This window comes from Lepisma saccharinum, chromosome 2 (genome assembly GCF_977018435.1).
Source record: "Lepisma saccharinum chromosome 2, izLepSacc3.1, whole genome shotgun sequence".
NCBI classification, from domain to species: Eukaryota; Metazoa; Arthropoda; class Insecta; order Zygentoma; family Lepismatidae; genus Lepisma; species Lepisma saccharinum.
In genome coordinates, this window is record NC_139230.1 from 74,369,785 (window position 1) to 74,384,202 (window position 14,418).

The following is a 14,418-nucleotide window of genomic DNA, read 5'->3' on the forward strand; positions in this document are numbered from 1 at the left end:
AAGATTACAGCAGTTTTTTTTTTACATCAGCTCTGGCAACTGTTGAGAAATAGTGACGTCAGTTAACAGCATTGGTAGGAGTGATGTGATGCATTAGCTTGTGAATTTTCGAAATCGCAAAATGATGTGGCTGGAATGTAGGGGACTATTTTCTAGAGCGAATTCTATTGGTCCACGTTGCGTTGGCTAACATATCACTCCTCGACCTCATTAAAACGGATAAAACTAAATGCTCTAGTGTGGAAAAGTTCTGTTTCATTTTGAACGTCGGTGAAGAGCATTTCAGCAGGATTTCCAAAAGTGAGTAATTTTGTTTCTTAGCTTGCATGGGTTGGCTTTAATTTATAAATATGGCGTTGGTTTTGTGAGTCAATTCTGAAAAACCTAACAGACGTAAGGGATTGTGGATGGGAGGTAACTTCCTGAAAACCAAACAGCCCTTATGTATTGTGGAAGAAAATATACTCACAAAACATGCAAAGAGAGAGAATATAGAAGGTGTTTCATGTTTCTTTCTGCTTTATATATTTGGAGCATGCTGAAAATTTAATGTAACTACTTTTTTTAAGAATTTGTGAGCAATATGTTATTCGTGAATTCTTTTTTTTTTAAAAAAATAGTTGTATATTGCTTTTTCAGCATCTTGGTAGCTGGAATATTTTTCTCTTCTGTGTGCCGTTGTTGGTAGGAAATATGTGTGCAGGGCATATTTCAAAAAATAAATGTGTTAAATTGTTAGAGGAAGCGAAGAGTTGTGTGTGTTTGATATATAGTGGAAGTACATAGTATTTCGAATCTTATTATTTAAAATATTTAGTTTTTTTATGCTTGCTTATTGATATTAAACCTAAAATTAAAATAAAATCCTCTAATTAATGGCAACTATATCCAATTATGTTTATGGCCACAGCAAGCATTCGCAAAAATGGCTTGAGATTTTGTTTTTGCTACGGCCGACTCGCAATGACTGTGCCAAATATGAACAGGCTATATAGATTGAGAGAGAGAGAGGGATAGAAAAGTTAATTAAAATTTAATTTCATGATAACAACACAGAACTTAAATATACATAAATATAAATTAAATGTTTGGTGCTGATCACATCACACATTGCCAACTATGTATTGGACTTCCCATATGCACAGATATGAATTTTTTTTTGTGTTGTAGTGCAAATATGTTGTCTGGCTCGGGACCTGGACCTACTGTCTAAAATATTATGGTATTATTCCTGCAATTATTTGCAATCTTTGAGCCTAGCTTCTCATCTATATTTAAATTTATACATGTACGCATGCGCGCAGGGGTGAACTTTTATTTTTTTATTTGGATGGGTTGTAAGGTGAGTGAATATGTAGGAAAAACAATAGTATACACATAAACCAAAGTTACATGGTTCTAGGTCCCATAGGAGCCAAGAAAATCAATGTATTGGAAAACATCTTAAGACAAATATCTTAATTTTTAAGAAAGTCGACTTCCGGTTTGTCAAGATGTTACTTCCGGTCTGTCAAGAAAATTTTCTTAAGACAAATATCTTAAGACGTTTTGCAAGACATTGATTTTCTTGGCTCCTAATTGAGCTAGGATGATGATTTTAGGTTTGTTGGATAGGATTCGACGAGAACTATTCGACTAGCAAATAAAATCGATTCTACCCCCTGAAGTTTCGGAAATACAAAATTTTATTTTTTATTTTTTGAGAAATTTGATTTGCTGGCTTAGTTTTTACCCTAATTCGAAAATTTTAATAGCATTCGATAAAAAATTAGAATTACTCTACAACCTATTGGAGGGATGATGACTAGTGCTTGCTGTTTTCGAGTTATTTTGGATTAAAATTTCAAGATGTAATTTGTAAGATGTTTTGTAATTCATAAACTATGGGTTGTAGGAAAACGATTCTTGTTTTATCTGCTATTGCTCGACGAATACTATAAACATAAATAATGCTTATGATTTGATTTCAAAAATAGCGACCGGAAATAACTATGTTTTTCTGAAATTATGATTTATACTTCATACGCCAAGAGGATTGAGGGTTACGAAGAGATTGTTTGGTAGAAAAACTTAAATAGAATTATGTACACATAATATTTTTGTGTTTTCTATACACAAACATATTTTTTTATTTATTTACAGGATTGATTAAGGAGCAAGAATAGCATATACATAAATAACACACACCAAACCAGCACCATCGTGAATTAGCCTTCCAAGATTTTTTTTAAAAAAGCATTTATCTTGTGACACTCCACTAAATATATAAAAATAACATACTCCACAAATATTTTCAACAAGATGCAATGTGTGAAAATTTGCCCTATGTGTGAAACTAGTGTTTCAAGTAAAAATTTCGAAAGACACTGCCGTACCTGTGTACCTGGTAAGCATGTGACCGCTACAAAACCATGTCCCAGGTGCGGTAAACATATTACTATTGGTCATCTGAAAAGGCATATATCAACATGCAAAGTCGTCGGAGCACCTGTCCCACAACCGTCGACCAGCTCGACCAAGAGAAAAGCGAAAGCCGACTTGCCACCATCCGCCAAACGTGTCAAGCCTGTGGCGAAAGCAAACCGGTCGGCTTTTGAGCGTTTGTTAGAGGACTTTGTCCTCACTTCGGAAGGCTCATGCGACGTGCCTAGCTTTTTGGAGAACGAGCAGGCCAAAATTATTTCCATCCTCAGCGATGCGCTTGCAACGCACTCCACCAAATTCTACGCATCGCTACGTTGCCAGTACAAGAAGCCGTCTAATGAAAGCTTCTACCACAATACCAAGACGAAGACGCTGCATCTGGCGGATGTCGACAACCTAAACGACATCTTCAACGAGTTTGCCGAGGAACTAATGGTCAAGCAGGAGGAACATCAATATATGGGCTCAGGAGGTTCGCTGTGTGGTGAACCTCACAAACTGTGTATCAAACTTAACAACTTTGTGCCTCTCTCCGCGTCCAGCTACGCCCCCTTACCACGTACCATTGCGACAAAAAAGGCTGTCCTGAATATTCAGAACAGTGACACCAAGTGCTTTCTCTGGTCGGTGCTTGCAGCGTTGCACCCTGTCCACCGGAAAAACTATCCACACCGAGTTAACCACTACAAGCAGTACGAGCCAGAGCTGGAAGATGCGATGGTTGGGATCGACTACCCGGTGGAGGTCTCGGATATTCGCAAGTTCGAGGCCCGCAGTTGGCTATCAATGTTTATGGCCTTACTGAGAAAAATGTGGTGTACCCTATTCGGGTAAGCGATGTAGACGACGATGGTGCGCAGGAAATTCACCTTCTGCTCATCAAGAATGAGACCCATCACCATTACACCATCATCCGTTCCCTCTCCAGACTTGTTTCGAGCCAACGGAGCAGTGATATTCACCACATAGAAGTTTGTCGCAGGTGCTTGTCCACTTTTGTTAATCGAAAACAGCAGGATTATCAGAGCATCAGAGGTCCCAACATTGCTGCCGAGAAGCTTGCTAGCCACAAACTCTATTGCAATGCCAACGAGATGGGGGTGGCAGTCTTGCCCAAACCTGCACTGTAGAAACATTTCACATGCACAGTGCTATGGTAGAGCACCCTGCTATCATCATCGCCGATTTCGAGGCCTTCCTCAAACCTATGTCCACATGCAAACCCAATCCCGAAGTTTCCTCTACTACCCCTTACCAACTCCACGAGGCCTCGAGTTTTGCTTATGTTGTGGTGTGGCGAGACCGACTTGTTGACCCCGAGCCCTATGTGTATCGAGGTCCCGACGCAGTCAAACATTTTCTAGAGAGGATGGTTGTGGAAGCCAACGAGATAGGCAAGTTCCTGTTGACACCCAAGACTATGAAACGGCTGTCTCCTGACGACAAAATCAAGCACGAGGAGGCTACTACCTGTCCTGTGTGCACCTGGAAGTTTACCACCAACAACCGTAAAGTTCAACATCATGATCACTTCAACGGCAAATACATTGATCCTTGGTGCAACCGGTGTAATTTGTTAGCCCGGGACCCCCGCTTCATCCCTGTGTTTTTCCACAATGACTCGGGGTACGACTTCCACCATCTGGTGCCACATCTTGGATACGACGACATGCAAATCAACGTCCTGGCGCAGAACGAGGAGCGTTATATTAGCTTGAGCAAGTGGGTGCGAATCCCAGAAAAAGGCTCCCGCATCGAACTTCGTTTTCTCGACTCCCTGAGGTTCCTCTCGGCCAGCCTCGATGCCCTGGCGAAAAAGCTCAGCGACGAACAAATGCTCATCACCTCTGCCATTTTTCCGAACTTGGACGCCGGTCTCTTCAGGCGTAAGGTAGTCTACCCCTACGAATACATCACCGACTCTACCAAGTTTGCGGAGAAGTCGCTGCCTCCTCGAGCGAAGTTCTACAGCAAGCTGCGAGGCTCAGGCATCTCTGAGGACGACTACAACCATGCTCAGTCCATGTGGCGCGAGCTGGATTGCCAAAATCTTGGGGACTACCACGATGCCTACCTAAAACTCGATGTGACGCTCCTTGCTGATGTGATCCAGGCGTTTCGTGCAACTGCGAAGACCATCTACAAGCTGGACCCTACATACTTCTACAGTCTTGCTGGACTGGCATGGTCGGCCATGCTTCTTGTTACAAAAGTCAGTCTTGAGCTTCTTTCGGACGTGGACATGATGCTGTTTGTAGAACGTGCCGTCCGGGGTGGAATGGTGCAGGTGTCCCAGCGACACTCGCTCGCCAACAATCACCACATCGCCACCGGTTACGACCCCTCCCAACCGTCCAGCTACATCATGTACACAGACGTCAACAACCTCTACGGACACTCCATCATGCTGTTACTCCCCTCCGGAGGGTTCATGTAGGCTGATCCCTCCCAATTTGACGTTGAAGGTTTCTGCGATTTGGATTTCGGGTTTTTTGCCAAGGTGGACCTTGAGTTCTCCAAGAAGCTGCAGGATTTTTTCTGCGACCTTCCGCCAGTCCCGGAATTCAAATGCCCGCCTGGCTCGAACCAACCAAAGCTCGTCATGGACTTCAAGCCCAAAGAGAGTTATGTTCTGCACTACCGAAACCTCTGGTGGTTGATGAAGCGAGGGGTTACCGTTCGCACAGTACATCGAGTTCTTATGTTCGCGCATTCTCCATGGTTGAGGCCATACATCGACCTCAACACCAAACACCGTACAGTCGCTACTTCTGATTTCGATCGCGATTTCTTCAAGTTAATGAACAACGCAGTGTTTGGGAAAACCATGGAGAATGTGCGAAATCGTGTGGATGTAAGGCTAATATCAAAAAAAGCATAATGTCGCAAGCTTGTAGCAAGCCCGTTATTCAAGTCACGTACTATTTACAATGAGCAGCTTGCTCTGGTGCATATGAGGAAAAGCGAGGTGATGCTCAACAAGCCAATCTACGTTGGTGCCTCAGTATTAGACCTGAGCAAGCTGCGCATGTTTCAAATATATTATGGGATACTACGCCAGCACTATAACGACAATATCAGCCTACTCTACACGGACACAGATAGTTTGGTGTACCACGTTCGCACGGACGATGCATATAGGGATATAGCCACGGTACCAACTTTTGTGAACCTTTTTGACACATCAGGCTATTCCCAGCCGAACCGATACAAAATCCTGGCTCGCAACAAGAAGGTGCCTGGCAAACTCAAAGGCGAGAAGAACAGAGATGTAATTCTTGTGTTTGCCGGTCTTCGCGCCAAAGCCTATGTTATTCGGGCAGAGGGTTCCATCACAAAAAAAGCTAAGGGTGTGGGCAGGCAGGTCGTCCAAGAGCACCTCAAGTTCGAGGATTACGTCGAGACTCTTCAAACTAGGACGCCAATTCTAGGAGTAGAGCAGCGCATCCAGAGTGTCGACCATGTGTTGACAACCAACAAGGTGATAAAGGTTGCCTTGGACGCACGCGACGACAAGAGGTGTGTTCAGAAATGTGGGATTCACACGCTCCCGTGGGGCCACTATCGTCTAAAAACTAGTAAGACATGCCTCAAATGTAGTAGATAGTATGTATGAAAAAAAAACAACTCATGTAACAGAAGTTCCAATTTAATATAGCCAAGATACTAGAACAATAATGATTATCTTCAAATGCAAACAGGTGGAGGTTTGGGATTTTTTTACGGAACTAACTCCCTGCCGTGTCCTACGGGGCGAAAAAGGGGCACACGCAGGGCCAAAAGAGGAAGTTTCTTTTGAGCGCTCATGTGTGATTATTTCTAAAATGCATCAAAATTAAATTTTATTCTTTTTTTCCAGATTATCCTCAAAAAAATCTTCTCCACAAATGTAAGATGTTCCATGAGCTCAATCATCAACCTCCACTCTTCGCAGTACATCCTGGACACTGCGTTGCAGGTTAACAAAAATCTAAATGTTTGAACCTACGGTCAGTATAATTTTTAGAGAATTATGCGATTTTTTTCTTGTACTTAAAACTGTTCGGTCACTCTTTCATTCTTGACATCATACACAAAAGTTTTCTCTGCAATAAGGATGACGCTGCACAGGGTGTTGGCGAGCAAGGCATCGTGGAACTCACAGACAATCTTGATGTTGGTGCGATCGTTAACAACCACCTGCTTTCTCTTCGATGTGTTAATAACGAACATGGGTCTGCGAGCTATGAAATCATTGGGGTTGTAGTACACGTCCACATTGCCGGAGGTCATTCTCTTGTAAGCTGTGTATGCCTCGTACAGTTTCAGGTAGTCGTTGTTTGCAATGTTCAGGTTGTAGTTCTCACGCGGGAATATCTCGTTCCTGCCATTTTTGAGGTAGATGTTCTTCATCTTGCAGTTGTCGAACTGGCTCGAATCTTTTTCTTGGTTGTTGTCCTCCCCTGTCTGGAAGAACACGATCACAAACTCTGGCATATCGTACCGGATGGTGTTAAACTGTGTGGTCACGTCAAATTCAAAATGTTTGCCGGAAGCAGGTTTCTGCACGCACTGGTAACCGTAAAATTGGATGGGTACTTCGGGATTCTTCAAAATGTCTGCTTTGTACTTGAGAGCGTAGTTAGTTTCGTATTCCACTACGGGCATGCGAAGCTCCATGGACTGGATGCTGCACTTGGCAGGATCAGGTAGTGTGTTGGGAAGTGCTGAACCGTCTGCACTCAAGGTGCTGTAACACATAAGCGCATCGTTGTCATTGGCGCTTCTGCGAAAAGTGACGCGCAAACCACCCTTCCACATAATCTCTGTGTAGTCGGAGAAGAAGCCATGAAGCAGGCGCATGGGAAACAGTACTGTGTGACTTTGAGTTTTGATTTTTGTACCTGCTTCGAATCCCCCTGCCTGGTAGTATGCTGCATCGGTCTTGGAGAGTTTCAGTGTTCCCACAGCTGTAGAGGTAATCCCGTGGTAGTCAACCCTATCGATGACGGTGCCATGCTTTCTAACTTCCACTTGCGAGAATAGGTACGGCACAAAATTATCTATAAGTCTTAAATTTGCATTGTCAAGAAATGCTTCGCCGTAGTCTCTCTTCACAACATCAAACTTGATATACAAATCAGCTCTGTGAGGGTGAATAAAGCCGTCTCCAACGTCCACGTCGTATTCTATCTCTCGATTCGCTTCATTGAGGTTGGCAAACGTGCGACGATTGGGAGGGAAGGACTGCAACTCGTAACTTTCGATTTGCTCCATAATGGTTATTTATTATATGTTAATCTCCACGACGGCAGTGGTCGTGGCTCCTGCAAAATCAACCACCTCCCCCTTCACGTTGGTAATTGCCAATTCTATGCTGTCTATGCGATTACAAGATACACGAAAGTATATCGGTGGGGAGGGTGTGTAGATAATTGGCTCCATGAACTCAGAGTTTGGTTTGAACGTAGCGATAATACATGTCTGCTTGTGACTCCCTGGGATGCCGTCCGAGGATTTGGTGATCATACCTTCTGCCACATTGCAATGTATGTTCAGAGTCTCGATTGCTAGAAATTTAGGAATGTTAGCACCGATGTGCTTGATGCCAGGTTCGAGCTTTGTGTTGTTCTCGAATCCCAAAAGCTCTCCGATGGTACCCAGGTCTACGGTTTCCGTGGCAGACACCAGTTTCACCCTGTGAGTTACAGAAATTTGCGACAGCGGTACACTTCATGGCAATTGAGCCTGTAAGGTAGACAGATTGTACTGGCCAGGGGTGATGCTGATTTTTTCGCTGCCAATTTTGATGGTATTGTTGTGTACTGTCACATTAGGTATCAGGTACATGCTGTAGAATTCACGAAGAGCAATAGATTTAGGATAGATGATATCGTCAAGCAATGTGAGTTTTAAAAGCGAAGTCTCGCTTGTGAGATGGAATACTCCCGTAGTGCTTCAGGTGCCACAATGCTTTCTGGAAATCCTCGATTGTTGGGTTATTTAATTGCGAGAGGAAGACAAGCATGGAAACGCAGAGATGGCCACAGTTCACATCGCTGAAACCCTGGATGCGTTCGTTATTGTAGTAGAGGTTGACAACACTGAGATATTTTACCAACCCAGCAGGTGGTATGCCTCCGAATGAATCGAAAACAAATGCTTTGTTGTTGTTGGCTTTGAGGTAGCATATCCAATGTGTACCTGGATTTTCGTAACTGTCTAGGTTAACCACACCAAACTCTTTTTTCTTCACAACAGAGGGTAGAGAATCAGACATGAAAACGCCCCTGAAGTGCTTGACCCCCAACGATTCGATCAAAGATTCAATATCGAAGTTGGACAGGGGCTCTTATTTTTTTAAGCTTCGAGGTTGTTTTTTCGCTTTTTGGTCACACCTTTCCCCTTCTTCTCCATAGCCAGGCTGTGGCGTTTCTGCTCTTCTAACTCGGCCTTGTTCTTTTTTGCATCGATGACGGTCTTGGCAATGGCGGTACTGCCTCCTGCCAAGCTACCTACAGCGCCCAAAGCTGCCAAAATAGCCGGGATGCTGAATATGAAACCTCCAGCCTTTTGCTGCTTTCGCGAACCTTGTAACCTCCTCAACTGAGGAATGCTAAGCAGCAATTTCATTCCATGACCTTTTGCCAAGCAGGAATGTTTCTTCTCGCGCTGCTTTTTGGTTAGCATTCCATCAAGAGGTCCGAGAGACTTGAGGTTTGCGTAGGTTATTTGGTAAACAACACCTTTGGGCTTCATGGTGATAGTATGTTATTTATATATCGTGAAAAGGTAAGGTTTTGCCCCTAATGCAATGAAGTGATGATAGGTTGGTTATGCAAGTTGCTTTTTTTTCACAAGGGTTATTTAGTTACAATCCCCACCCTAAATTTTGTTTTGTGTTCATGGCGATGGTCGTACCCAATGCGGCAACCCGTTCACCTAGCGAGGCATATCTGCTGACGAGTCTCCCGAAAGCTGCATGCTCCAACTTCCTGTCGGCATGGTGACGTGCGTCGAGATCTGTGTGTCTGTTGTAAGCAATGTCTTGATCCTTGCATGCTGCGTCCAGTAAGTTCACTCCCTTGTCTCCTCTCTCCAGTCGCTGTTCGAGTTTGGTAACGGGGCCGCAGTACTGGTAACCTGGCAAGTGCATCTCGAAGGGTAGCTTGTTGATAATATCGTTCACCAAACCTCGACCCTCGGCTACGTTCCAGAATTTGGGAGGCAGGGTGTTGATGATTTTGATAAGATAACCTATACCTTTGTTGTCGTTGACAATGAAGTTGGCAAGCTTGGTGCTAATCATGTCCATGATGCCCATTTTCTCGTTGCGGAAGTTGCGATTGCCTGCATTTTCTTCGCCTAAGATAACCAGCAATCGATCTACAAGCTTCCTCACGTCGTCCACCCAAACAAACTCTTTAGGTAGGGTATTGTAGATTTTGACACCGCTGCCAGTTTTGACTTGGTTCCATATCGGCTTGATGAGGTTCCTGTACTTTTCTCCACTGCTAGATTTCACGCGATTCTGTGTTGCATCATTGTTTTGGTACAGTGCGTCCGTCATGATCAAAATTTCTGTGTAACTTTGGTCTGTATAATCTTTAGGTTGCTTCTTAGTGATAAGTTCCCACAGTCCCACCGTGCCTGGATATCTAGTCCAGCTGTTCTTCTCGCCCAAATTGATTTTTACGTCGCCGCCCTCGAGCGTGACTTTCGATTTTCCAATCTTTCAAACCACACCCTCGTTATGTTCCATGGTCGGGTACAATCCGAATACCTCGTATTTTTCAAATTTCCCGGTGCTTAGGTAATCCCTCGCCAACGAACCCAGCTCGACTAGCTTGTCCGAAGACGTACTGCCTAGGGCCTGACGTCTCGGAGCCGGTGCGAGTTCGAACGGAGTAGTATGAATGCTGGATATCGGCGTAGGCATGGTATAATTTCGAGCAGTAAGTGGCACAAGCTCGTTGATTAACTCTTTGTTTTGCTCGGTGACATCTTTGATTTCTTTACCAAGCCCACTGATGGCATTGATGATAGGTTGGTCCTGACGCTTTTTCTCTTTGTAAATTCCACGATTCTCGGATTTCCAACCCTTAAACCGTTTTGCCAGGTAGCTACGCAGCTTGAGGTTGTCGTCTGCAAGTTTGCGTTTCATTTTTTTTTGTATGTTGTTATTTATAATAGGTCAAGACGTTTCTTGTAACGTTGCAACGTTTAGAAAATTATTAATTTTGTTTCTGTATTTTCCGTTATTGGGTTTCCTCGTCATGTCTATTGTGACAAATCCGAAATCATCTTGGTTCCAGCATGAAGAGCAAAATTTGGAAAACTGATTGTAGTTTATATCCCCACTTACATAATCATCGGAAGCGTGTTTTAAATTTGTGTAGTCTTGACGAAACAAACAAATAAAATTAGCATTGTCTCGGAGTAGCTGCTTGGGGATTTTGGAAAAAGTCTGAGCAAGGTATAAACAGTCCATGCCTCTGTGCCGACCCTGAGTAAAAAAATTGCGAATTTCGTTCTGGTTCTCCAGGATCACATCGTCAAAAACCACCACCGAATTTTCTAGACAGCAGTCTAGTGGTATCACTTCAGAAGCAAATATAGCTATGCCTAGTCCCTCGTACAGTTTCGACAGCTGGCGATACTTCAGTTGCTCCAAACTTTTGGAGAAAACATACAGGTGTCTGTTCTTCCAGTTTAACCAGTTGGGTGCAAGAAGAAAATTATCAATAAGTAACGTTGTTTTTCCACATCCAGAAGGTCCAACAATAAAGCAGCGAATGTTGTCGGGTAGATTCTCGCCATCTTTTCTATCCTGACGTTCCGATGGAAAATCTGGCAGTCGCCGTACCACATCCCAAGCACCCGTTGCACAATCACCTCGTTTGCATCGATCCAACTTTTTCCCTCGAGTCCCCGCCATTTCACCAACAGTTCGCCAGATTTTCTACGTTATACTTTTTCAATAAGATACGTGTCGGTGTATTTTGTTTTAGAAAGTTCCTCTTCGTAAAATCTTTCTTTCAGAATTTCGTCGCGAATATATTTTATTTTATACGTGAGACAGTTTCCGGGTAAGACTCGAACTATGGTGAAACGTTCCGTACTCCAATTTTTAGTGAAGCCTTTTTCAAACGTACGCTTAAATTTACTGATTCTTACCTGATCTCCAATTTTGTATTTCGGTTTCTTGCTTGTAAATTTGTACTTTGGGCAATAAACCGTAGAAAACAAACGTCGCTCGTCAGATTTGTTGACGTCAGCTGGTTTCATGTTTATCGTGCGATGCAAACTGTGATTATAGCTGTTAACAAGTTCCGGAAGCATGTCGTGCCACTTGTAATTCCCCTGAAGCGTGAATTGTTTCCACATGCGTGTTTTGAGAGTTCGGTTGAAACGTTTCACTATGCTGGCTTTGATGTGACTAAAGGTGGAGTAATGTTGAATATTTTGTTTTTGAATAAATTGTTGAAAAACAGAGTCGTAGAATTATTTTCCGTTGTCTGAAGAAATCGAAGTCGCCTGCCATTTTTATTGGAAATAGTTTTGAATGCTTCCACTACACAGGTTCCTGTTTTTGCCTTGAGGGGTGAAGCCCACGCAAATTTTGAAAATGTGTCTATAACAGTGAGAAGATACTTGTATCCCTTGTTGATTTTATGTAAATTTGTTAAGTTGCCACTGCTCATTTCCACAAGGTCAGCTTCCCACAGGTCGTCTATGCTTTTGGTCACTATCGCCAGTCGTTTGTAGTTTCGCCGTGCAGGTTTGTGCAGCTCGTTCACAATAGCCTGCCTAGACATTGTGTGAAAATAAGAATATAGCTTGGATGGGATTTCTGGCTGCAGACAATGCCGGGTTTTCTATGTACAGCTTGTCACCTATTTCTATGTCGATAATTTGAGTGGCATCTTCGGCATAGACAGTGTCGCGAGTTTCGGGGTGGGTGAAATCGACCAACTCCACTCCTCTTATTTTAGGCTCGTCACTGATGTTCGTCACGGCCATGGTTGGGTAGTGGATTGCGTGAGGCAAAGACCAGTATGAAACCTTGACGAACTGAAGTGTGCCAGCGATGAAAAACTGGTGATAGGCTTTGGCAGGAGTCAGCATGTAGAGTTTGGCACCCGGATGGAAGAGCGAGGAAAATTCCCTGTTTGGAATGCTGTACAGTTCGATTACAACAGTGGACTTGAGATTGTCGATGTTGGCATTCAGGGTGTTTACATTGGTTCGAACCTCGCTCTCCACATCCTCCAATCTACCGTTTATTGATTCCAGATGCTCCTCGATAGCATGGACAACCGTGTCTTAATCGGGCTTGATCTTCACATCGACAATTAGCCTCTTGAATTTTTCGTTTAACTCATGAAGTTGGGTACAGAAATTGGTTATGGCCGATTCCTGGCTCGCCTCGATGCTGCCAATTTGGTCTTTCACATTAGCGATAATCTGCTGTAGACTTTCCACGAGTGTCAACTTGGAGCTCTGGGTTGCGAGGTCGTGGACCTGGGTTCTAATTTCCGCAAACAAGCCATGTAGCTTGCTGATGTTCTGGTTGGTAGGCAAGGTTGCAACAGACTCCCGAAGCAATTCAATTTCGATTTGGATGTTTTTGATGTCATCGGATTTGAGTATTCGGTTGAGAGCCCTCTTCACACTTTTCAATTCCTGCGAGGTAGGCAGGGTGGCCACCGTGTTTTGGAGCGACTGCAAAGCTTTTTTCATCGCGTCCAACTCTGAGGCAGCAGCAGCAGCGCGTATGCCTTCTTGTAATTGTATTATGTCGTCCTGGGTGGGGGTGGATTGTTGCAAAGTTTCCAACTTAGTCTGTATGTCGTCGATCAAGTGATAAAAATGCGACAACTCTGATTCGGTGTTTAGATTTTCCAACTTGGTAATCTGCTGTTGGACGCTGGCCAGAGTATCCCTGATGCCAGGCAGTTTGGGTTCCAGTGCTTCGTGTACGTTTGCCAGATCATTTCTAATAACAGCAAGAGCATCCTCAATATGGGCTATGGTGCCTTGCAGCTTCCCGAAATCTTCGTAGGTCTCAAGTTGAAGTTTTATGTTGGCAACACTACGGGCAATGGCATTCAGCTCGCTGGACGATGATAGATTGTCGATGAAGTCCTGTAGCGTTTGGAGTTTAGTTTTGACTTCGTTGATGGCTGCATGCAAAGCGTCCGTTTGAAGCTCAGCCTTGATGCTTTCCAACGTAGGAATTTCGAACGATCGAAACTGTTCGTGCAATTTGGCAATACTGGCATTCACGCGATCGTAGTCATCTTGAGTCTTGATGCTCTGGATAATGTCTTGCAATTCAGTCTGGATGGTGCTCGTTTGGTCTTGCAAGTGTCGCTTCAGCTGTTCCACGTCAGAAGTTTGCGCTTGCTGCAGCTTCACAAGGTCGTTCTGCAGCTTGCCTACACTTAGTGCCAAGTTCTCGAGGTTGTCTATTGACGAGAGGTCGGTATATTTTTGCAGCAGCGATTTAAGCTCGGCGTCAATTTTGAGTACGGGGTCCAGGCACTGAGACTGTAGGCTAGCTATATCGGTCTGGAGGCTCGAGTTGAGCGTGGACTGCAGAGCTTGCAGGTCGCTTCGCAACTTCTTGACCCTGACGTCGAGCATGAGAAGCTCGTCGCCGAGGTCATCGCGCTTGGTGTGACCAAAGATGTCATTAGGCATTGTTGCGATGGTTATTTATTATAGGGTAGGTGATTTTCATTTCTATGAAAAGAGGGTGAGTTTGTCATAGTCGTCCAAGAGCTCCACGTACAGGCGATCGCCAGGAGACACATCGTACGTTGTAGTCGCATCCATCCTATCATGCTTTATGCGATAGATGTTCTTGCCAGAAGAAACCTTGGCCTCCGCTTTGTTCTCATGGTTCATGTTGAACTGCAGTTTGCCGGAGATGGGGAACTGGTAATAATTCAAGTTGTTGTTGAATACATAGAAAGTTTTGCCCACATCCTCGTCCTACTGGGTCAAAAT